Source organism: Myodes glareolus, chromosome 25 (assembly GCF_982192425.1).
Source record: "Myodes glareolus chromosome 25, mMyoGla1.1, whole genome shotgun sequence".
NCBI lineage: Eukaryota > Metazoa > Chordata > Mammalia > Rodentia > Cricetidae > Myodes > Myodes glareolus.
The window spans coordinates 16,931,287-16,955,421 of NC_142050.1; the positions used below are offsets into that span (position 1 = coordinate 16,931,287).

Below are 24,135 nucleotides of genomic sequence, written 5' to 3' on the forward strand. Positions count from 1 at the left end.
AATCCACGGTTGCAGTTATTTGAAAATGTAGCACAATCAAATGTAGCATAGCTACGTGACCTCAGGCAAACCTGGCTTCCTATAAGGAAATAAGGACCAATCCTTATTTCTCCCCACACTCTCACCTTCTAGCCTCACCTCCAGGCGATGCCAGCTCAGTCATTGTTGCTTATTTAGAGATCAAATTAGGTTTGCTCAACAAAATGAGATTTTGCCATCAGCAGGAGGAAACTCCAATTGACAAATGAGTCAAATATCTGAAAAACTAATGCTAACAGATGAGAACCAGTTCTGATTCCAGGCTCAACCAAAATTAATCTTAGATGTTTTGCCAACAGCCATTAAACAGCAAGACTGTCTACAAGCAGTATTCTAAATTAGAAGGACAAGGAATAAACATGGGCATCACAATAATAATTAGACTCGGACATTTCCCTAAATTAGCCCTTTAAAAACAAATTATTTCATTAAGCAGAAAATACAAGGATGAAAATTTCATATATCTAGTGAAATAAAAATGTAGTGAAAACCACCAGCACATGGTCAAGACAGAAGCTCAACTCTTCCAAGAAGAAAGCCCTTGCTTCCAACTTTAAGCAAGATTTTTTTGGGGGTCTATGGCTAAAAGTATCTGAAAATATAACAGAAAAGCAGGGATGGGGTAGTTGAAGAGATGGCTCAGCAGTTAGGGGCACCTGCTGCTCTTGCAGAGGACCTTGGTTTGGTGCCCAACACCTACAGAGAGGCTCACAACAACCTGTAACTCCAGGTCCAGGAGATCAAATACTCTTTTCTGGTGTGCGCACTCTGACAAAATATGCATTCACATAAATATAAATAAATCTTTAAAAAACCAAAAGAACAAGGCTTCTATGAGATAAATTGTTAAAAACCAATTTTTAAAACTCAAGATGGGGTGGGTGCTGGTTAGATGGTTCAGAGGTTAACAGCACTTGGTACTTAAGAGGACTAGATTTAATCCCCAGAGACCACACAGTGGCCACAGGCATCCATAATTCTAGTTCCAGGGAATCAAACCCTCTTCTGACCTCTGCAAGCACCTGGCACACGTGCTATTCATACATACACACAAAACGTTCTTACACATAAAGTGAAAAATAAATCTAAAGAAGAATTTAAAAAAAATCAAGATGGCATTTTTAAGTAGTAAGTTACAAAAATGTACAACAAAATAAATAACTAATTTCTAAAGGTTAAAATATGTACATTTCCAAGAATATTTAGAAACAGAAGCATTTATCATTAAGATGATTCTTACAAGATCATGCACAAATCTTGGAAACAATAATATTATGGTTATTAGGGGAAGCATCAAGCCCTTCCCTAATGTGCATGGATGCATTATACGCTTTTCTCCCAATCAGGGCATCTCAGCTTCCCATACTTTCTGAAAATAATTAAATTAATATTTTATTTCAAGCATGCTTTGGGTATTTGATTCACCAACTTGTTTAATTTTCTAAAAAAAAACAAAACAAAAAAAATCAAAACATCAAAACAAATTTCTAAAATACTGTATCATCCGGAGAGACGGCCTAGTGGTAAGGAGCACTGGCTGCTCCTCCAGAGAACCTAAGTGTGACTCCCAGCATTTACATGGTGGTTTATGACTGTATCTAACCACGGGGGATCCAAAGCACCCTTCTGGCCCCTACAGACTCCGGGTATGTACATGGTACACACATACACGTGTAGGCAAAACACCCACTCACATAAAATAAGATAATTCTTAAAAAACTACTATTTCAAAGGTAACAATATTTCCTATAGCCATTGTTTGATAACCAATGTAAAAGAATTACACAGTAAGATGATGAGATGGAGCTCCATGAGATTGCAGACTTCCTGGAACTCACTCTGCAGACCATTCTGGCCTCGAATTCACAGAGCTCCTCCTCTTGCCTTTGCTGGGATTAAAGGCGTGCACCACCACTGCCAGGTGATGGCTCATTCCTTCTCTAAACAAACATTTGAGACAATAGACGCTAAAAAATATTGACAAATTCTTAATGAAAGAGGAAAGTGCTTTGATTATGACCTAATGCTTTGACTAATTCACACTAGCCTCTGGCTGCTCTGATCTTTCCCCCTAATCTATCCAGTAAAGTTTAACAATTCTGTCTGCCTTCAGAACATGGTGGGGCATTTCTATGACAATCTCTGTTTATATAGTTTAGTACAAAACAAAGTTTTATCAACTTTTGATTTGTTTTGTTTTGTTTGAAACACGGGATCCTCCTAGCCCTCTGCACGTGGGCCTGGTCTGTGGGACCCCTGGCAGTGGAACCAGGATCCCGGGTGAGTGAGCTGGCTTTTTGGAGGCCTTTCCATATAGTGGGATGTCATGCTCAGCCTCAATACAGGGGGTACGGGTTTGGTTCTGCTTCAGTTGACTATGTCAGGCTTTGTTGACTCCCCATGGGAGGCCTTACCCTTTCTGAAGAGTGGATGGGGGAGAGAGTAGGTGATGGGGGAGCAGGAAGAGGGGAGAGAGGGGGAACTGTAGTTAGTATGTAAAGTGAATAAAAACTTAAAAAAAAGTAACAGGCTCTTAGTATGTAGCCCAGGCTGGCCTCGAACTTGGGGATCCACCTGTGTCTGCTTCCTGAGTGCTGGGATTAAAGATGTTCTCCAACACACCTAGCCTTCATCTATTTTGAGGATCTTCCCCTTTAAGTTCTCACAAAGCGTTTGGTTATTACTTTAAAGAAATGTTAAAATCTCTGAGTTTGAGGCCAGCCTGGTCTACAGAGCAAGTTCTAGGACAGCCAGGACTACACGGAGCCAGGACTACACAGAGAAACTGTCTCCAAAAAAAAAAAAAAAAAAAAAAAAAGAAAAGAAAAGGAAGGGAGGAAGGAAGGAAGGAAAGGTAGGTCAGTGGAATTCTGATAACTTCACCAATAAATGGCAAATGTTTATTTCACAAATTCCATATTTATTTCTCTACTTTGGTTTTTTGTTTGTTTGGTTTTAGTTTTAACTTAACAGCTTTTTATTTTGATGCTAAATCATACTGAGATTATCTTTTCATTTTAGATGGCAATTAAACCCAACAAATGATATGCTAACACCACTGAAATAACACTATAGCCAGCCTGCACAGACACAAAGTATGGGTCACCTCATGGGTTGGTCAACAGACTGACTGAAATTGAGAGACATCTCTGACTGCAGATAACATTGTCACTTCAAAGATACCAAAATGAAACAGACACATGCTTGGGACCACATCAAACACTCACGAAGCACAGCTAGGTAAGTACCACTCCGGATACACACATTACCATGGGAATACCTAGAAGCCAAGCAGATGTGAGCTTCTAGACAGGGAAACAGACAAGGTAGATACAGCAAGCTGCTCAACATCACAAAGCTGGCATGACAGCAAGTGCACACCTGAATTCAGGCAGCTGTCCCGAGAAGCTGCCCTTAACCATCATGCCATGCTGCCTCCTGAGCAGGTGATCGGTGGCAGACTTTGCAGCCCAAGCTGAGTCCTAAGGAGAGGGAATCTTCTGCTGGTGTGGAGTCGGAGGGAATGAGAGGACAGCAGTGGCATTCTTTTCCAGGATCAAGATATTATGGAATCTTGACAGAAAAACTTGAGTCCTGCTGGAAAAGAATGCTTTGCTGGGAAAGGGTAATAAGGAGGGCCATTTGCAGCTAGCTGCTTCACAGACACCATGGGACACAATGCAGCGATGCCAGTTTCCTGCCACACAATTACCTTTCCACAAGGGTGGCTGTCTTGCACATTTGAAGACCCTTTGAGACACCTGAGTACAGACATGGTGATGTGATCTGACACAAATATCATGGTCAAGAGTCAGCACCCTCCTTCACAAAGGGTTTAGCCAGGGATTGATACCTTTGAGGTAGACAACAGGAGTTTTCCTTTAACCTGTAGGGGGAAGATGTTGCTTTATGAGCTCAAGAGGACAGTCTGGAGTCAAATGAGAATAATCATAATACACTTGTGGTGACATTGGCACCATGTGAGAACTACCTCCTAAATGAGATAACTACTTGAATACCCCAGAAGCCACCACCACCACCACCACCATATCTCTCTCTCTCTCTCTCTCTCTCTCTCTCTCTCTCTCTCTCTCCCTCTCTCTCTCCCTCTCTCTCCTCTCTCTCTCTCTCTCTCTCTCTCTCTCTCACACACACACACACACACACACACTCAATGTGATTGCTGGCTGACTCCCTGCCAAACCTTCTATTCTGAGTTCTAACTCACAAAGTATAGTTTTCTTTCCCTTTTATAGACACTGGCCAGAATCCCAACCCTGCTCCTTCTCACTTTGCAGGCAACCTGAGTCTCCCTGACCCCACCCACACTCGAGGTACATCTGTAGCTGGTAACAGCACCACCATACCTGATTTCCCGATCTCTAACTTAAAAAGTTTAACATTTTCTCTTTTCCATCTTCCTCCACACTGCTAAGATCTCCATTTTCCTCCTCTGTGGTTTCTATTCTCAAGCTCCAATATGAGTGTCCTTGAGTATTCCTGAGTCCATTTCCATGCTTTGTTGAAATTGAATTACTGCACGTATATGCATGAGGGAGTATGCACAAGGAGGTCAAAGGATAACTTCGTTAGCTCTCTCCCCCAGTCTTACGTAGGTTCAGGGGAACTCAGGTTGCCAGGCTCGCATGGGCAATTGTTTTTACCTGCAGAGACAGTAAGCCAGCTCCAAAGTCTTTTATCTGAAAGACTAAAAAACCTATGAAAGGGACCTTGAATCTCCTGGTGACACTACTGGTTTCTCCCTACACTGGACAACTCAAAGAGCTTCACTGTCGTTGACCAATTCATGTCATTGTCATTGATCACAGCTCTTTAATACTCACACTTGGGAAGCTATATAAGAAAATTGTGTACTTGAACCACTGTTCCTCATCTTCATAACAACAGAAAGGGTAAAAGTGAGAGTAAAACCACCCTGAGGGCTGTAGTCGTTATGGGCTCTACTTGGTCACATAAAGTGCAATTAGAATCAACAAGCAAGGGCTGCAGAGCTGACACTGGAGTTCAGGACACTTGTAGATCTTGCAGAGGACTCAGCTCAGTTCCAAGCACCTACAGGTATGGGCTCATGACCACCTGTAACTCCAGGTCCAGAGGATCTCACACCCTCTTCTGGCCCCTATGGGCACCAAGCACACACATGGTACGCATACATATACAGGCAAAACACTCATGCACATAAAATAAAAATAAGTTGTTTTAATCAACATATGATTTCAGTGTATCCAGTTTTATGGCTACTCACAATGTGGAGACACAAGTCTTAACATATGATTCGCATATGAGGAGAAGAAACAACAGATTTATAACAGATGCAAACAGTACATTTTCTCTGTTGACCCAATTTAAGAGTGGAGTTAAATTTGCATCACACACTTCATGCAGGGGTCACACAGACCTTCTCAAACAGACTCAGCCTCCTAGATGACTCCATCATGTCCACAGCCTCTAATCATCAGGCATGCCAAAGACAGTTAAATTAATCCTGGTTATTTACTTCAAAGCTGTCCTATAGAAGAATCGAAAGAAAAATCGATCAAAATTCAAAGTTTTTATTATTCTTTCTTAAATGCCAATGTCATATCAACTTCAGGCTGCTTCTCTTTACAGACATGAAATAAGCTGCCCAACATAAATCAGAGCAAACGCTGCAAAGTCCTAAGTGAAAGGAGGAACTGGAGTAAACACTGTCAGAACCGGGCTTTCTCACCACATAGACACGCCTGTCACGTACCTTCCCATGCTGCCCAGCCCTTTCATCACAGATGACCACGTCTTCCCACATCTCCAGCTTCTCAAATATCTGAAGGGCTGAAGTGGTACATCCCAACTCAAAGAGCAAACCTGCAAGCTGGCGCTAGAAAGACAAATGAGAGTCATCAACACTCCTCGACAGGAAGCAAACCCATCTTGCCCAGTATCCAACCTGCCTTTTAAAGGGCTGCTTATTGTAATACATACACCATTTATGAAATTCAGCGTCTACTACCTAGGAATTTGTGAGAACCACACTTACTTCAGTAAGCTTTTTTTTTTTTTTTTTTACAGGCAATGAAGTACTAAAAACAAAATAAAAACTGATCAAAATACTCAATGCATCAGATTTTTAAGATATCAGAACTCAAAAAGAAAAAAATAAAGTCAATTATTTCCTTCTCATCTAAAGATTCCTTCCATGAGAAGCTCTGATTTGCAAAGGTCACATCCCACAGACCAGTGTTTAAAGCTCTGAGGAAGCAATGCAGGCACCATTAAAACCTCTATGCTTCCTCTTTACACAAGAGGGCATCTCAGGCTCTGTCTCAAGCAGTCCTACTTGTTTTAGATACAGACTAGTAATCTCAGTCACTTAATTCCACAGGCCCTAGAAGATCAAGATGAGCAAGCAAAGTAGGTGCGGGCCAGTAAACAATGCACTCAACAATAAGTAGAATATGTTTTAAGTTGCCCATCCTACAGGAATGAAAAAAATATTATAAGAAAATGATGTTTTTGAATAAGGTCTGGTTTCAGGTCAGTGGTCCCTGTGTTTTCTCTTTGAAATTCAGCTCAAAATTAAAAATAAATTTAAGAATCAAGAATAAACTTCCTCAGAAGAACGGTAAGGACAGGAATCTAACCTGATAAAATCCTGCCATAATTTGATGTGACATACCCCCAAAGACTCAAAAATACACTTAGTCCCCATCTATTGAGTGCAATATTGGAAGGTTTCAGAACCTTTGAACCAAGAGCGCTAGCATGCAGCAGCAGGTGACCAGGAGCGACGTTTGGAAGGTTATACCTGCCTTTAAAAAGATCTAGACTTTTCTGCATCCTGGGTGGCCAAAAGAAACAGTCATGCTGCCTGACACTACCACCGACACAGACTGAATTGTTCTCACCATGCTTTCCCTGCCATGATGAACTAAAAATCTACCCAACTAGAAGACAAAATAAAGTTGCTTAGTTGGGTATTTTATTACAGAGAGGAGAACAGTTAAGTACCACAGAGCTAAACACAGGCCAGCTCCTAATTGGCACAACAGCCTGAAGCTGTGGTTCTTTCTCTGTCATGTGTGAAGGAGGAGAACCACTTGTTGGTTCAGTATGTCACAGAATGAGTTCACATGTCAGAACAAACTCCTTGGACAGCCCAAGATTCTATTCAATCAAAGTCAGTCAGAACAAATTGAGACATAACCACACTCCTCAACCATCTTGACAAAGCTCCCTGACCTAGCTACACAGAAACTTAATAGCAAAAAGGTTGCATGCCTCTAGCCAGGGCTATTTCACTGAGGGAGGAAGGGCAAAGAATGAACAGCAACTTCTGGCTAAAGACATATGGTCACAATACATAAATAAAGATCACAGAATTCCTCCATGAAAAGAAAGGCGTTTTTTTTTTTAACCAACATACCACACTTTCAAAAAGAAAAAAAATAGCTTTTACTTAATAACCTAAAATTTAAAATATCATACAGTTTACCAAACCCTAGTTACATGTGAAATCTTATTTTCAACAAAATCCATGTTGTTTGATAATATGACTAAGGAACATTAAGTACTCAGTAAGTTGTTCTTGACTTATTAATAATTGTTTGTACATTCCAAATACTTCTGGGTGACTTATATATATCTGTGTCTGATGGACTTGGATGCTCTCTGAAACAGCAAAGTACACCAGATGGAATAACAGAGCCAACAGGCATGGAACTGTCTAGAGCAGTGTTTCTCAACCTTCCTAATGCTGTGACCCTCCAATACAATTTCTCATGCTGTGATGACCCCAACCATAAAATTATTTTGTTGCTACTCCATCACTGTAGTTCTGCTACTGCTATGGATCATACTGTAAATATCTGATAAGCAGAATATCTGAGATACAACCTGTGGGGTCACAACCCACCCGGGGGTTGGGAACCACTTAAGTGAGCACCCTACAAAAGCTGAATTGGTTCCACATGGGTAGAGATTAATTTAACACCCATCTTCTACTCTCCTACAAGTATGTATTTCTTGCTGTCTTAAGCATGACAATCACCTAAGTAAGGTTTAGCTACCAATAAAACTAAGAACATTAAACTAATACACAAAAATGGGCGGTGGTACACTGCTATTCTCTCCACTGAGTTCAAAGTACTCTCTTTTTATTTGCTAATTTAAAAACACATCCTAACAAAATCCTGTCATGGTTTGATGCGAAACATCCTCCACAGACTCATGTATTTGAACACTTGGGCTCCAGCTGGAGGTATTACACAGGAAGGTGAGGTACCTCGCTGGTAGCAGTGGGTGACTAGATTTTTTCAGAGCAAGCTCATTTCTAGCAAGTTCTGAAAAAATTCTCCCACAGTCAAACAAACTGGAGTTCTCACAGGCACAGGAAATAGGAAAAGCAGGGCTGACATTTACAATGACCTGAGTTCTCTTCCAGGTCTACCCACAAGGAAGTGATCATTTAACCAGAGGCATTCATCCTTGAGGATTTTTAAAATAATTCTTGCACTAAATTCTTGTGGTAAATTTATAAGGATGGCTTTCTCAAGAAAGCTTTGGTGGGTTTGTTGTTGTTTTAAAATAATCTTAATTTGTATAGCTTTAGTTTATTTATGTGGTGCTGTGGGAGCTCCTTTGGCCAATAGCCTTTAAGAGACCATGCCCAAGTGGTTTTGCATTAAATGTATTTATGTGCACCACTTGTGTGCCCAGTGCCTGCAGAGTTCAGAAGGCATCAGATCCCTTGGAACTAGGGTTGCAGATGGTTGTGAACCACCATGTGGGTGCAAGAAATCAAACCCAGGTCCTCTGTAAGAGCAACTGGTGCTCTTAACCACTGAGCCAAAAACTTCATTTTTTTCAGACATTTACGGTAAGTTGGTTAATTGTTAGCAAAGCCAGGTGTCCAAAGGTGGGGTCTCCTCTCACTCAGAGGTAACCCTGCAGATCTCCCAACTCAGCTTTCCAAATGCCGGGAATACAGATACATACCACTAGAACTGGCTTGTTTTCAAGTTTTAAAACTTCGTTTTAAGGTCATTTCTCCTAAACTGACTCTAAAAGCTAAGTATTTGTGCATATGGAGCTCCCAAGGCCCCACAATAACAATACCCACATCTCCAGAAGCTGCAGTTTCATGAGTCGGAGGGTATCTCTATGGAATGGGTATAGGAGGGTGAAACCTCCAAATGTAAAGACGTGTCTCTTCCTTTTGGTGCCTTTTTTTCAGGAAAGAATTTCCCAGAAAGCCCTCCAGAAGATCAAGACTGAAGTTACAGTTACCCAGAGGATGATTTAGTATGCAGGACGATTCTGCACCAGGTCTGCTATGATTCAGATACAGTGTGCTTATATCTGAGAGTACGGCCATACATCTTCAAAGGAGCAGCTGGTCCCAAAGGGCCTTCCCTTTCACCGACAGCAATTCATTCTCACTCGAAGTATATCAAAGTGTCTGGGGGCCTGCTGAGCCCAACAGAGACTAGCTAATAATCTGAAAGGGCTGACTCATTACCTACCAGATCACCTTTGATTGGCTTTGTTGTGCAATCGTTGTACATGTCTGTGTGTGCGGGATAGGACTTATTAAAAAAATTAAAATATGCACTTAAGCAAACATATCAACAATTGGGTTAAAGAGCTTTCTTTCTGACAGGAGCCTGAAGTTGACAGTGATTTACAAATTGATCAGTCAAACAGACTGCCACTTCAGACTCTCAAGAAGAATAAAATTCCCCACGTTAAGGAGAGATAGAATTAAAATTTACTAAGCTTCAATAAACTTAAACCTATGCTGAACCAGTATTACATAATAATTAGCAAATGGTACCTGTGAGAAATAAAATCCAGGTCAAAGTCCCAGGACTGTGGAGCAGAGGAGCCGCGCTGGCAGCTTCTACATCTTATCTCATCCCCACAGCGACAATGACCAGACTGTGAAATGAAATGCTGCTTCTTGTTGAAGAAACACTGAGACCAGTATTTGACCATTCTTTATGGCACTCAAACCCCCAACACAGGAATCAGGACCTGCCACAGGCAGGAACATGCTGTGCTTCCATGTGTTAGGATCACTCAACAGTTACCACATGAAGCTGTGTGGAATTTGACTGAGGACTCATAGCTAAGTACTCGTAATTATGGCCATCCAAAACTTGACAACGAAGACAAAAACAAAAGCTGGAGAAAAGGCAGAATCTTCATCATATGGTACTAGAACTGGACATCCACATGCAGAAGAGTGAAATTAGCCTATATCTGCAACCTTGTACAACAACTACCCCAAGAGATGAGAGACCTACATGTGACACACTGCAACTGCCAGCAGAAAACCCAGGCCAAACCCTAGGACGGAGGCCTAGGAAAGGGTTTTCTGAATAGGACCCATCTGACCAGGAATTGAGGCCAGCAATTGACAAATGGGACCTCATTAAACTAAAATTCTTCTGCACACATAAAGAAACAAACAAGAAAAGAGGAGGCCCACAGAGAGGAAGACAATCTCTGCCAGCTATCATCTGACAGAGGATTAAAATCCAGAATCTATAAAGAACTTTAAAAAACAAAACAACCTATTCAAAAAATGGACTTGGGATCTGAATAAAGACTTCAAAATAAGAAGCAAAAATAGCCAAGAAATATCTCAAAAAGATTTTATTCTGATAAGGCTGAGAAAGCTGAATGACAATAGAAAGCTATACTTTCAAAAAAAATTAAAAAGGACAGTATGACTACCGTCTCAGTCACTGTTCAACTGTTGTAAGAGAAAGCATGTAACTGGGTCTTGCCCACATTTAAGAGGTTTAGTCCCTGTCATCACGGCAGGAAGCATGACAGCATTCAGGCAGACACTGGAACAACAGCTGAGAACCACAGCCTGTTCTGTGTGCACAGAGACTCTGGGCTTGTCAGGGCTTTAAAACCTCAAAGTCCACCCCACAGCGACAAACTAACTCCAATAAGGTCACACCTCCTAATCCTTCTAATCCTTTCAAATAGTGCACTCTGTAGTGACTAAGCATTCAAATACATGACCCTATGAGGGCCGCTCTCATTCAAACCATCAGCGCTTTGATATACTCAGCTAGAAATCTAAGCATTACAGTGAACAGTGCTTCCACAAGCACTGACTTTATCCTCACCTACACTCTTTTATAATATCATTTTACATTCCAATCATACCCCCTCCTCATGCCCTCCTCACCTCTCCCTCAGCACATCCCCTATCCACTCCTCCTAAAGAGTAAGGCCTTCCATGGGAAATCAACAAAGTCTGGCACCTTAAGTTGAGTCAGAACCAAGCCCTGCACCAAGGCTGAACATGGCATCCCACCATAGGGAATGGTCTTCAAAAAGTCAGCTCACATATCAGGAATAGATCCTGGTCCACTGCCAGGAGCCCCTCAGATAGACCAAGCAACACACCTGTCTCCCACATGCAGAGGGCCGACTTCGGTCCCATACATGCTGCACAGCTGTCGGTCTAGAGTTTGTGACTTCCCAAGAGCTTGGTTCAGTTGTCTCTGTAGATTTCCCCATCATGATCTGACCTCACTCTTAACCTGCATAGACAACAACACTCAGCCTAGAAGATTTCATAGACTAGATTGTTTTTAAACTTCTCCTGAGTTTGTAATTTCCTCTCTCTTGTGGCTTTTAGAATCTTAGGTTATCTACCTTCATGTATGATACAACATTTTCTTCTTAACTTTGGTATCTATCATTTAAAAATTCACCATGACACAGGGCCTGTCATTGGAGCCCTCACTAAGTTACAGTCCACGTGGACTGTCAGCACACCTGCAGTCCTTCAACAGGCATGACTGGGCCCTCCCTTAGAGCCCCTTCTGGTTCCCTGCCACCCCCCCCCCAACTTTAACACTTCATCATTTAGCACTGTACAGTGTTGGAAGGAAACCAACCTTTACAGAAATTAAAATTTTTAATTTAGAAAAACCCTTTGTTTTATATATACAGTTGTTATTTTAAATCATTCCCTTACTCTTGAGAGATTTAGTCATTTTAACAAACACTGAGGCACCACACTATGAATCAGAGGAACTGGCAAAAGTTCAGGGTGTGAGCTAAGGGGCTAAACAAAGACAGAAAATTAGACAAATTATGGATTCATCCTGTCACATGATCTAATTTCCAAAATTCAGGAAATAGGGAATAAAAGGACACCCCTCCCCCAAAGTACTGCCCTGCAGAGGCAGCAATAACAGCTGCTCCCCAGTGCTGTCCCTCAAGTAGAAATATACAGCTTTCTTCCTACTGTGGCACAGGCTGAGGAGATGAGGCCACCCCTGCATGGCCTAAGGAGAAACAGAGTAGCATCACTCTGCTTTTAAATCTGTGCTCCCCAGGCAAAGTTCAAAGCACGTTCTGACACCAAAAACTGGGCCTGACAGCCCATGCCAATCCCAGCATTTAGAAGGTGCATAGTGAGTTTGAGGCCAGCATGACATACAGTGAGATGCAGGGTTACACAGGTTAAGCGCTGAGGTCACAGAGCTATAAAGTAAAGTGACAAAGCTGAACTTTGCAGCCAAATCAAATTCTAGACCTGTAACCTAAGTAACGACAAAACGTGAGTGAAAGATAGGCATCTTGCCCCTGCAAGTGCCTCATGCACACACTTACTACAGCAACAGAGGGAGAGAGTGCCACCACGGTACCTGGGTACCTGCGTCTGCCTCATGCACACACTTACTACAGCAACAGAGGGAGAGAGTGCCACCACGGTACCTGCATCTGCCTCATTGCCCGTTTCACTCGCTGTGTGCTTCCTCTCTCCAGTTTCGTCCGGAGGATCAAGGCTGATGTCTGAATGGCCCAGAACTTTGGCTGTGAAAGTAAACACTGGTGGAAGAGAGGAGAGGGCAGAGAAAGAAGGGGTGAGTCAGAGGTGCAACTCTTAGACTTGCCCGCCCCCACTGAAAAAAACACAGTCCAGCCAAATGCAGGTATGACAACATAAGCAAACAAAAAAGGTGGAGCTGGGTGGGAAGGCTCTCATCTTCTTAAAACTCACATTACAGAACATTGTTTTAAACATAAGAGAATTCTTTTAGCTGTAGAGCATCCTCAATGTTATATGCCCTAACTTCAGACAAAATGCTTTCTTAAAAGGGACATCCTGGGGGCTGGAGAGATGACTCAGAGGTTAAAAGCATTGCCTGCTCTTCCAAAGGTCCTGAGTTCAATTCCCAGCAACCACATGGTGGCTCACAACCATCTGTAATGAGGTCTGGTGCCCTCTTCTGGCCTGCAGGCATACACACAGACAGAATATTGTATACATAATAAATAAATAAATAAATAAATATTTTTTTATTAAAAAAAGCGGCATCCTGAGGAAACTCACCTACAATGAAACTTAAATAAATATCCTCAAACAGAGCGCAGGCAGAAACTTTACTAGAACCAGGGATACAAAGACAAAGTTTGAGGAAAAGAGTATACAGTGGTACATGGGGATTGCTTGGCACAACGGGCACACTTTAATGCAGACTTGGCCCTGGGTGGCCATCCCAACAACAACCTTCATTAAGGCTCATTATGAAGAAAGGGCTTGTTTAGCTGTCTGAAAGGTGATGCCATCCTTCCTCAGTGCGCACTGGCTGTTTCTAAACAAGCATTTGCTTGTCTCTGGAAGCCAGGTGCAGAGAGCACCCTAGTCAGGACCCAGTTAGTCACCCCAGCCTGACTGCTCATTAGAAGCACCTGGGAAGCGCTTAACTTTAAGCAGATTTCTGAGAAGAGGAGGATCTGGGCATCTATATTTTTTTGAAGTGCTCCATAGGTAATGCTTAAGTACAGTCATCTTTAAGAACTATTAGGTAAAAGTCACACACGTTTGTCTCTGATCAAATTTATCCATTAATGCACAATGTTCATTAGAGGTTAGCATGAAAATCGTCAATGAAATATTAGTGACCAAAGCCCTAGAACTCCTCACTGCCCTTGCCCAGCTCACTCGCTCACTCGCTCATTCACTCCAATCACCTGCCTGCCCCTACAGGCACCTGCCTTCTCCATTCACCATTCATCCTACTCATAAGTGGCTTTGCCTTTTATTTCATTTCATTAAAAATAATAAAACTTTTTAGGTTAGCATAAAAATACTAGGTTTCACCAGAGTGCTTCCACACACATGTGCAATTACCTTATCCTCCTTGGCTGCTGCCCCATTGCTCTCCCTATGGCCCCAACCTTCTCCAGTTGCTTCCCTTCCTTCCCCAGGAGACTCCCCTCTCGCCATCTTATCAAGTGCATCTCATCGCTCTCCTCTTACCCCTCCCTAGGGGTCTCTCCTCCCTTCTCAAGGTCCCCTTCTTAGTTTCAAGAAACCTCAAGTGTTAACCCTTAATCTAGACCAATCTCGCTGCAATTAAGAAAATTAAGATACCAACAAAAGTTGATAGCAGTATTTTGTCCCAAAGCAACACTCCATCACTTCATAAAATTTTCCAAATGAAATTATGCACATTCAAGTGAACAATTTAAGATAATAGCCATTCAGAAACTAATGATAGTACCAAGTCAAAACTAAAGAACAGAATAACATTTAAAAAACATTCTCAAAAACCTCTCATGGAAGAATCTGAGAGACAGTGAACAGAGAAACAGAAATGCACAAAGAAAAGCAAAGCAAAGGGATGAGATTGTCCTGAAGTTGTTCATTAATGCATTGAGCCTCACTCTGTGTAGGAACTGTTCACACAGGCTCAGGGGCAGCAGCAAGCAATGCAGATGAGTCTCAGCACCCGGAAATCTTATGTGAGTCCTAATTCAATGTCTTATTAAAAATTTTTTTCTTCCAAACTAACTTTTGTAACTAAATGTTTTATCTATTGCTTGCAATACAGTTTCTAAGAGACATGTATATAACCTTCCTTCATTAAGAGTCCTACAAAGAGAAAACATTTACCAACATGAACAGGAATATTTGTCACTATAACACCATGAATGACAAAACAGAAGACATTTAAAAATTAGTTCCCAGGACACAACAGTGCTGAGAATTGAACTCTGTGCCTTACACATGCTAGGCAAGCATTCTTACCACTGAGCTACATCCTAATCAGAAAAGGAATTCTTTAAAATGCACACGTTTCAAAATGCGGTGTACCTGCAAACCTGGCTCTAGCACCCGCACTCGGGGGCACAGCGACTGACTTTCCTTTCCACCCACCTCTGAGGTTACAATCTGTAAACACGCAGTAACAAGAAGAGAGCACACACAGTAGGGAAAGTCTTCCAAACCAGCCAGGGCTGGATTAGAATACCAGCTCCACTCTAACAACTATTTGGTTCTGGGACGTTGTTTCCTCCTCCCTAAAATGAGAAGAACCCTCCTCACATGTCAGAAGTGTGAACATGAAATAAATATGAGCAGGGGGCTTCAGAAACCTTTGAGAGCAGCTTCTGGGGTGCTTCTAGGCCTCCAGGACCTCTCTTCCTATGCTTAGCTGATGTACAGAAAGTCACCCACCAGGGCAGCAGACCAGGCATCTCTCTTCCCAGCTACTCCATCAGTTTGCCAACAAAACAGTATGTGCACAACAGAGAGGCTTAGGGATGCACCAACTCTTAATGTTTTACACACCAAAGGCTTGAGGACAGGAGAAGCCTTTAGACTTTTATGTGGTGTCAAGAAAACCATTCCCACTAAACACCAAAAGCAAAATGCAATGTGACAAATGGATGTTTTGAAGAATTTGTAAAAGAGATTAACCAGATAATGTCAGTGAAGAGGGCAATTATCCTCCATAGAGGAAAATGCACTGTAGTCAGCATGCCATGAGGAAGCACTGCCACGAGGTAAGAATCACTCCTAAACTGGGCATAATGGTGCACACTTTTAATCCCAGAACACGGGAAGCAGGAAAAGGCAGGTCTCTGAGTTCGAGGCCAGTCTGGTCCACAAAGCCAATTCCAGGAATCTAGGTCTGTTACACAGAGAAACCCTATTTCAAACAACCAAATAATAGTAATAATAAATCCTAATGTGCAGCATTAGGTAATGAAAAAGAAAACCAAACAGGAGCTCCACACACGCACTACTGACTTGTGCAGAGAATTAAATTTATATTTCTACAATCAAGACAAACAGTGCGAACAACCCACTGCCTAGGCAGCAGGCAATAGTAAAGTAAAAACAAACAAACAAACAAAAAATCAAGCCCAAATCTACACATTTATAGGGGAAAAAGTGATTCTATCTTCACTAAGTCACATAGGTCATGGCTCATATTTCCACTCCATTTAGAACCTTAGCAGTGATGACCCACCTATCTACATGGCCGACTCTGCCTCAGCTTAACAGCTACCTTACTCTGGATTGCCTTATCTAAGTGACTCCATCTTCACAAAGGGATTCTCCAATACTGCATCCAGTATGGTACAGAGCAGAACTCTTTGACTCACTGCAGGTACACAAGGAAGAGGAAAGGAGCCAATGGGGCATACTACTTGCCTTTGGCAGAGAGAGAGGTATACACAAGTATAATTAACAATGGTGGCGTTTATAAAAAACTAAAGCCTACTCAACAGGTAGAAAGTCAAGTCTGGTGCTGTAAACCTAGTCAACTACGTGTGCCTGGAGAGGTCACAGACCCTAGAGAACCCACTACTGCCATTTTCCTAAACCAATAGAATTTCTGACTGTGTCCTAAAAACGTATCCTTATATCCACAGATTTATTTCTCACCTTCACCAAAAGCTTCATTTATGCAGCAGATGAGGCTGCTACAGAGATCCACAATTGGTCAAATGCAAATAATAAATGACCATGCAGAAACCAGTCCCAACTGGGACATCTACAACATTACCCCTACGCCTACGGCTTGAGGATTATTGTAGAAAAGGGAGAGGAAGAATGCGAACAACCAGAGAACCAGGACACTAGCTACCTATGAAACAGTGTGTAGTTGGAATTTTCTTTGGGTCACCAATCAGCTCCCTAATAAAGATACTGAGACAGATTACTAATTATGAATGCTTGGCCTTAGCATAAGTTTGTCCCACTAGCTCTTTTAACTGAATTTAACCTGTTTCTATTCATCTACATTTTGCCTCGGAGCTTCTGACCTTTCTTTGACCTTTCTGGATGCCCTACTTTGCTGCTTCCTCTGTGGCTGGCTTGCTGGCCGGTGGCATCTCCCTGTCATCTCCTCTTCTTTCTTCCCCCAGACTAAATTCCTTCTCCTACTTACTTTGATGAAGGCGTAAGTCATAGACAATCCCACACCAGTTTGGAATTATGATTAATAGAATGGTCATTTATTCAAAGGGGAAAAAACTTACAGATTACCGTCCCAGACAAGAGCCCCTTCGCGCGAACAGGAAAGGAGTCCAGGAGCCGGAAGCGGAGCCGGAAGCCAAAGAGGGAGTGGAGGACAGCCGTTGCTTTTTTTAAAGAGAGAGAGACCACGCCCCAATGGGCTGGTAACTCAGCGGCGATTGGCTGAAGGAGCGGAAGGAACTCCCACAGCATCTCCCCCTTTTGTTTAAGTAAGAGAGTTCTAAGCCTACTACGAAATTATATACAATAAGTACAAACCTACGAAATTATATACAATAAATACAAATATCCTATTCTAACTAGCTTAAGTCTTGTATAACAAATAACTTGGCCAAGTCATGAAAGGAAAGTAACTACATTTATATAATCTTCAATCCCATCGAAGATCTGAAAAGGGAAATAATGTTATCTGAGTAATTAGGAAGTGCAATCAAACAACTTCCAGAACATGTAACAAATCGCAGAGACAACTGGCTACCTGGACAAACACCCAAAGTCACGTTTGCAGCGTTGAAGCAACCAACTTTGGCTAAGGCCTGATGCAACTGACATACCATTTTCAAAGGCAAGAAACTTCAAAACTATCTTACCCTGTCTTGGCAGGATATGACAGTCCTGTTTTATCCATTTACGGATATTCTGTAACTCTGTCAGTAGTTGAGGTATGAGCATTTTTTTACCCAAAGGCTAGTTCTGCCAAGAAGAAATGCTCCAGGTGGAGTGTCTTTGGTGCTCAACATTCTCTCGGGAATAGATCAGTGTTGCCAGGAGCGATTGTGTCTCCCTACCACAGAACTCTGAATTAGATTAAAGGCCATTTTCTACAGCTCTTTGAAGAGGTTGAAGATTATCTATCTATACTGAATATAGTATCATACATATATAGTATAATACATATATTATTATATATATATTATTATTATAATATAATATATATAGTATAATACATATCTCTATGTATCTAAAGAACCTGATTAGTCTAATTATAAATGACAAACTTAGATGACTGTTGATCTATATAATTCTCAATATCTATCTAACTTAAAGACTGAGATAATAAACAACTGTGCAATAAATGAGGACAATGTGACCTCCAAATATAAACAATGTGCAAGTATACATTGCAATATGGTAAATATATATATCAATACATAAATAATATATAAGTATCTTAATCAGAGGTAGAAGTGTACAAGAATGAATAGTCATAGTTATAGTTTTCCATTATTATGATAAAGATATAGTTATAAATATTGTGACTTTAATTTTTGCTTGATAACTGTTTTGTTATATGTAATTTTACTATGTTAAAATGAAAGCCTTTCTTTTTTGTTTAAACAAAAAAAGGGGAAATGATGGAGGAGGGTTATCTGTCTATTGTGTTATTTTCATTGGTCCATAAAGAGACTGCCTTGGCCCTTTGATAGGACAGAAAATTAGGTAGGCGGAGTAAACAGAATAGAATGCTGGGAAGAGGGCTATGAGGCAGAAGCCATGGAGCCAGCCACCAGGTCAGACATGCTGAATCTTTTCCGGTAAGCCACCACCTCGTGGTGCTACACAGATTATTAGAAATGGGTTAATATCAAGATATGAGAGTTAGTCAGTAACTAACTCTCTAGAGATAATGGGCCAGGCAGTGCTTAAATGAATACAATTTGTGTGTTGTTATTTCTGGGACTAAGCTAGCCGTGCGGGAACTGGGTGAGGCAAAAAGCAGGCCTGCCCGCAGCTCCGTACTACACTTTCCCTGCCCGGAAGTTCTGCCTATAACTCTGCCCTTGCTATTGGCTGTTCAGCTTTTTATTAGATCAATCAGATGCCTTAGGCAGGGAAGGTAAAAAGCAACACATCTTTACATAATTAAACAAAGGCAACACCTTTTCATAATTAAACAAATGTAACCCATCTTTGCATAGTTAAATATTCTGCAACAATAGTGTCTTCTAAACATGTCAGGATGCTATACCCATGAAATCTCAATGAAACGGTTGCATAGACATGGCGACCTTATCAGCTGACATGTCAACATAGACATGGGAAGTTTCCCAAGACCCCACCTCTAGATGAAGAGTCATAGGCAATCACTGTCTCCTACGACAAAGACAATCAGGTTTCTCCAGGAATGAACCCCCTGATAGGTTCTCCAATCCCAAGTAGTCACCCTAAACACATGCACATAGGAGCAACACTAAATAGACTCAGTTGTTGGTACATGATGTATATGTTCATGTACATATAAGTAACAATAATAATTAATGAGGAGGACATGAATTTGAGAGGGAGTGGGGTACAGAGGAAGGGTTGGAATGGGGAGAGAGAGTAGAAATGATATACAGTTCTTACGTATGGAATTCTCAAAAAAGTTACTAACAAAAACAAACAAACAAAAAAATCCATCAGATAATGGGGGTATGTGTTAGCGGTGGAACATTTGTATAGCATACCTAAGGCCCCAAATTCAATTCCCTGAAGTGAGGGAGGGTTCAATTTAAGCTTAAAACTCACAAATGTTTTTATAACATTCCCTAGATAGCACTAGGAATATTCTCAAGCAAGGACACAGTACTATAAACGACAAGTAGCTACTTTGAAAGATGTTTATTACTATATATCAGATCATCTGTAGCTTGAGCATACACTGTGGAGTAACCCAGAAATTTAAACTCGTTTTTCTTTAAGACAGTTGTGCTCTAAATGCCACATAAAGCCTTACAAGCTGTTTGAAAACAAATCTATTCTGAACTGGCAGAAAACAGGAAAACATACTCAAACTGACCTGGGTACCAGTCCAAACTCTGCCATTCGCTCCCTTGAGAAAGATGTCTGCCACTTTTAGACCTGATTTTTCTCATCTAAGTGATGATACACGCTGATCTGAGAATGCTTTCAGCTCTGAAAACTGTTTTCATAAAATTCCATCTGTCCTGTGGTAAATGACAACACAGAAAGGTTCCAAGTCATTTAAGATGCTTTGCAAAGGGACCGTTGGTAGCGGGCTGGCCTGGCACCCTTGTTGCAGTTCTTCAGCTCCAACACAACGTAGACAACGACAGCACACTTCCGTAAACTAGCACTCGGGAAGAAGAAGGGTCAGCAGCTCAAGGCCATTTCCAGCTGTAAACCGATTTCAAAATCAGTCCGAGATACGTGACACCCTGTCTCAAGATACGTGACACCCTGTCTCAAAAGCAAATTCTTTCCTAACCTAGCCTAAGTCCCTCTACTTTCTCAGCCATTGCTTATGTATCCGTTAAAAAGTGGAATCAAAGACTAAGATATTATGTTCACAGGGAAGAAAAAAATGGATGAAACTTAGCTTAGTTTATGCCACTTCCAAAATCCCAAAACATCATGAGCCCATGTTTTCCTTTGTTGAATTTTAGGTTTTGTATCCTGAAGCAAGTTGAATTAAATTATTTTAGATTTCATATATCTCACAGAGTTCTTTACTGTTCATTAGAAGTGGCAGAAGTAGTTGAGAAAAGTTATTTGCTCAGGTGCCCAAGATACAGATCTGACAATTCTGAACTGGGTGGGCAAGGACCTCAATGGCTTGTGATGAGTGAGCCTTGGGTTCAATCCCTACTACCAAAACAAACGCTTGTTAGTAATAGAGTCCAGTTTATCATTTCTATGCTAAGGACTTTATTAAACCTGCTCAACTCTCCTAAGGTCTCTCTGGCTTTATAGCTTGGCCTTCTATTATATAGTAGATCTGTCTGAACTGACTTTTTTTTAATGTGGGATGGCCTGAGGTTAGATACCTGTTCCATATGGCCATATAAGTTATCTAAGATTGGAAAAGTCAACTGTGCTGCAGTGCCCCTCTAACATCCTGAAGGCTCTCCTCTGGACCACCTGCCCCACTGGAGGCTCCGGGAGAGCCTCTGTCTTGACTCAGGTGTTTCCTAGGCTTTAAAGTGTATGAAAACAACCAGAGGGCATGCTGAGATGCAGACTCCAGTCCTCAGCCCCAGGGAGTCTCTATCAGTTTGGGGTGGAGCCAGGAAGATCCAATTGCTGGGGGTGGGGGGGACACAGCTGGTGCTTTGGCTGCCACTCAAGCACCACATTTTAATAAGCATTGCCTCAGTCAGGACAGAGTCACACAGTGTGGGTCTGCCTAAGAAATTCTGACTGCCTAAGAAATTCTTCACTCTTTGCCTTTCTATATAAATTGAAAATCAGCTTTTGAAAAAGTCACCTTTAGTGCTACCACACACATTAAAAAAAGAAAAAGAAAACACCAGCAAAAATATCAGCAAATTCAAAGTGCTAGGACTTCATCAGGGACTGCACTGACTAACACAGGCTAATCTGGAAAGGCTGGAAAGGTTACAGGCTGAGCCACCCAGGAACAAATGTGTGCCTCCTTTCATTTAACTTCTCAGTAATGTTCTGCAGATTTCAGTACTTGAGAGCCTCCCAATCTCAAACAGTTCTAGGAATGGGATGGGTTTCGACACTACCATAAATAGCGTCTTTTCTTCTCTCCTTTTACATTTTTAAAATTATGATAAAAATATACAGAACATAAAATTCATCACCAAATCACCTTTTAAATGCACAGTTCACTTTCACTTTCACTTTGTTGTGCATCCAATCCCCAGAATCTTTTCTCAACTGCAACCCTAGTCTGTATCATTAAACAAGAGATCCTCACGTCTTCCCTCTTTTAAGGCTGAGAAACCAACATTCTACTCCTTGTGCCTATGAACCTGACCACTCTTGTTACCTAAGGGAAGCAAAATCAAACAACTGCAAATTATACCTTGGAAAAAACAGGAGTGTAAAAATAAATCTAACAAGAAGATGGAGAGATGGCTCAGCGGTTAATAGCACTGACTGCTCTTCTAGAAGACCCGGTTATATTACAAGTGACGGAGAGGATTTTCAGCCAGCTCAGAGTTCCTCTTCCCTTTGAGGCATGCACCTGAGTCAGTGTGCAGACTCCACTCTATCTGAGCAAACTGCCAACAGCTTCAAATAGAAACGTCAGTGAGAGACAGGAGAGACGGCTGCACCAGGAGAGACAGCTGCACAAGCAAAAGTGACTTCTGTGAGAGTCTACAGCCCAAGGTAAATCCCCAGCACCCATGGAGGAAGGAGAGAGGTAACTCCTGAAAGTTATTCCAAGTATGCAAGCATGCAAACACATGCACACATGCAACGCACATGTGCATGCACATGCACACACACAAGTGCATGCATACACACGCACATACGGACACACACGCACACACATTAATAATGATTAAGTTTAAAAAGACAGTAAACTTAGACTCACACTAGGCAGAAAACGTTCCTTATGCGTGCAAAGGATACATGTATAGCTATTTTACGCAGCTAACAATTTTCTACCACCTGCAACATGCCCCTCATGCCAGAGACAAGCAACAAGACTTTTAGCACTATCAGACAGGATCTGGAGTACTGTATGTTCCTACTAAAAACGAAGCCCTTTTCACTCTTCTAAGTGCGCATTTTGAATACTCCTCCAAAGGTCACCAGTATCTTCACTCAGCAGACAGGCGGTCCAGTCCTTTGGACATAAATGTGCTTCAGACAGCTGCTTTTCCACAGGTAAATCAAAGCGAGCTCTGAGTTCTCCTTGTTGGGTCCAGGATTATTTGGCCAAAGGGATGATGCCCACCCAGGTCAGGCTGACCGAGGGAGCAAACAACAAAAAAATGCTATAAAAAGCAGAACTATCTCCCTGCTTTAAATGACCTACTTAAAAGAATATTTATTTTAAGTTAGTACCAAGAGACGGTAAGTTTAAATTCTGAGTTTAAGCTATAAATTGTTCCGGAAAATGGGACAGCAGTCCAAACCCTCTAGCTTTGCTGTGAGAACATTTCAAGTCTGTCCTAGGCCTGCTTTTCCTTTTGACTCCCTGGCTGCCCTCACAGACTCTGCCAGTGACCCTGCACTTAGACAGGACTTGCCTAGACTCTGCCTGTGACATATGGGACCATGGAAACCCTGTCTGCCTTCCATAGCCAGCCCCAAAGACTGCCCTAAGGAACAGTGCCTTTTTTGATGCTCAGTGCTAAATGTGTTCTTCCTTTTTCAGTAACCAGGTAATTTGCTTATTGGGACCATCAATTTGCATAATCTTCAAACTGCCTGACTGGTGGTTTGTGAATTTATTTGATCAGATCTACAATAAAATTTTCTTAAGGTAAGTTCCATGGCTCATTCCTTTACTTTTCCCACAGTATATTTCTCCCATACTGTACACAGAATTTCAAAGTAAGCAACCCTAAGTTATGGAGTACACCTTGCAAACCCAGGCACGTAGGATTAGCTTTCTAGTTTGCCACATCTGTAACCTTACTGCTGCAGGGTGTTTCATAATCACAACAAAGTCACAATTCAGGTATCCACCCTCCTGCCAACAACTGTCTGCTTCCAGCTTTCGCCATCACAACGCAGGCAACTACGAAACACTTCTGTATGTGTGCACGGATGCAGAGGGAAGAGCTTCCCTCGGGTACCTGAGAACAGGCTGTCTGGCGAATCGGCGATGCACAGCTTCCTGATGCCACACTCGGTCAGCGAAGTGACAGAGCACGGATTAACCAGCCTTTAATTCTCCTGTTCACTCTTCACATCACTTCTGTAAATTACAATCTTCCAAAACCACGACAGTCCAACAAGGAAAGGAAAACAATTGCACGTTTTTCCCTTAAATCACCCTGTGGTGCTCCCCACACTCCGGTCAGTGAGCTCCAGTTAGGCAGAGCTTTCGTAGGCTGCTGTCACTTCTGCGCTCTCAG

At 41.8% G+C, this 24,135-nt stretch overlaps 1 protein-coding gene and 1 long non-coding RNA gene across 2 annotated transcripts in view; one reads left to right on the forward strand and one right to left on the reverse strand.

Moving 5' to 3' along the window:
- Positions 1-24,135, forward strand: part of Ankrd7 (ankyrin repeat domain 7) — a 140,670-nt gene that overhangs the window by 58,581 nt on the left and 57,954 nt on the right.
- LOC148117837 (uncharacterized) lies at positions 5,240-12,905 on the reverse strand. The gene is made up of 3 exons (XR_015736688.1): positions 12,790-12,905; positions 5,795-5,917; positions 5,240-5,569 (listed from the first exon to the last, which is right to left on the reverse strand). It is a non-coding gene; the product is annotated as an uncharacterized LOC148117837 (long non-coding RNA).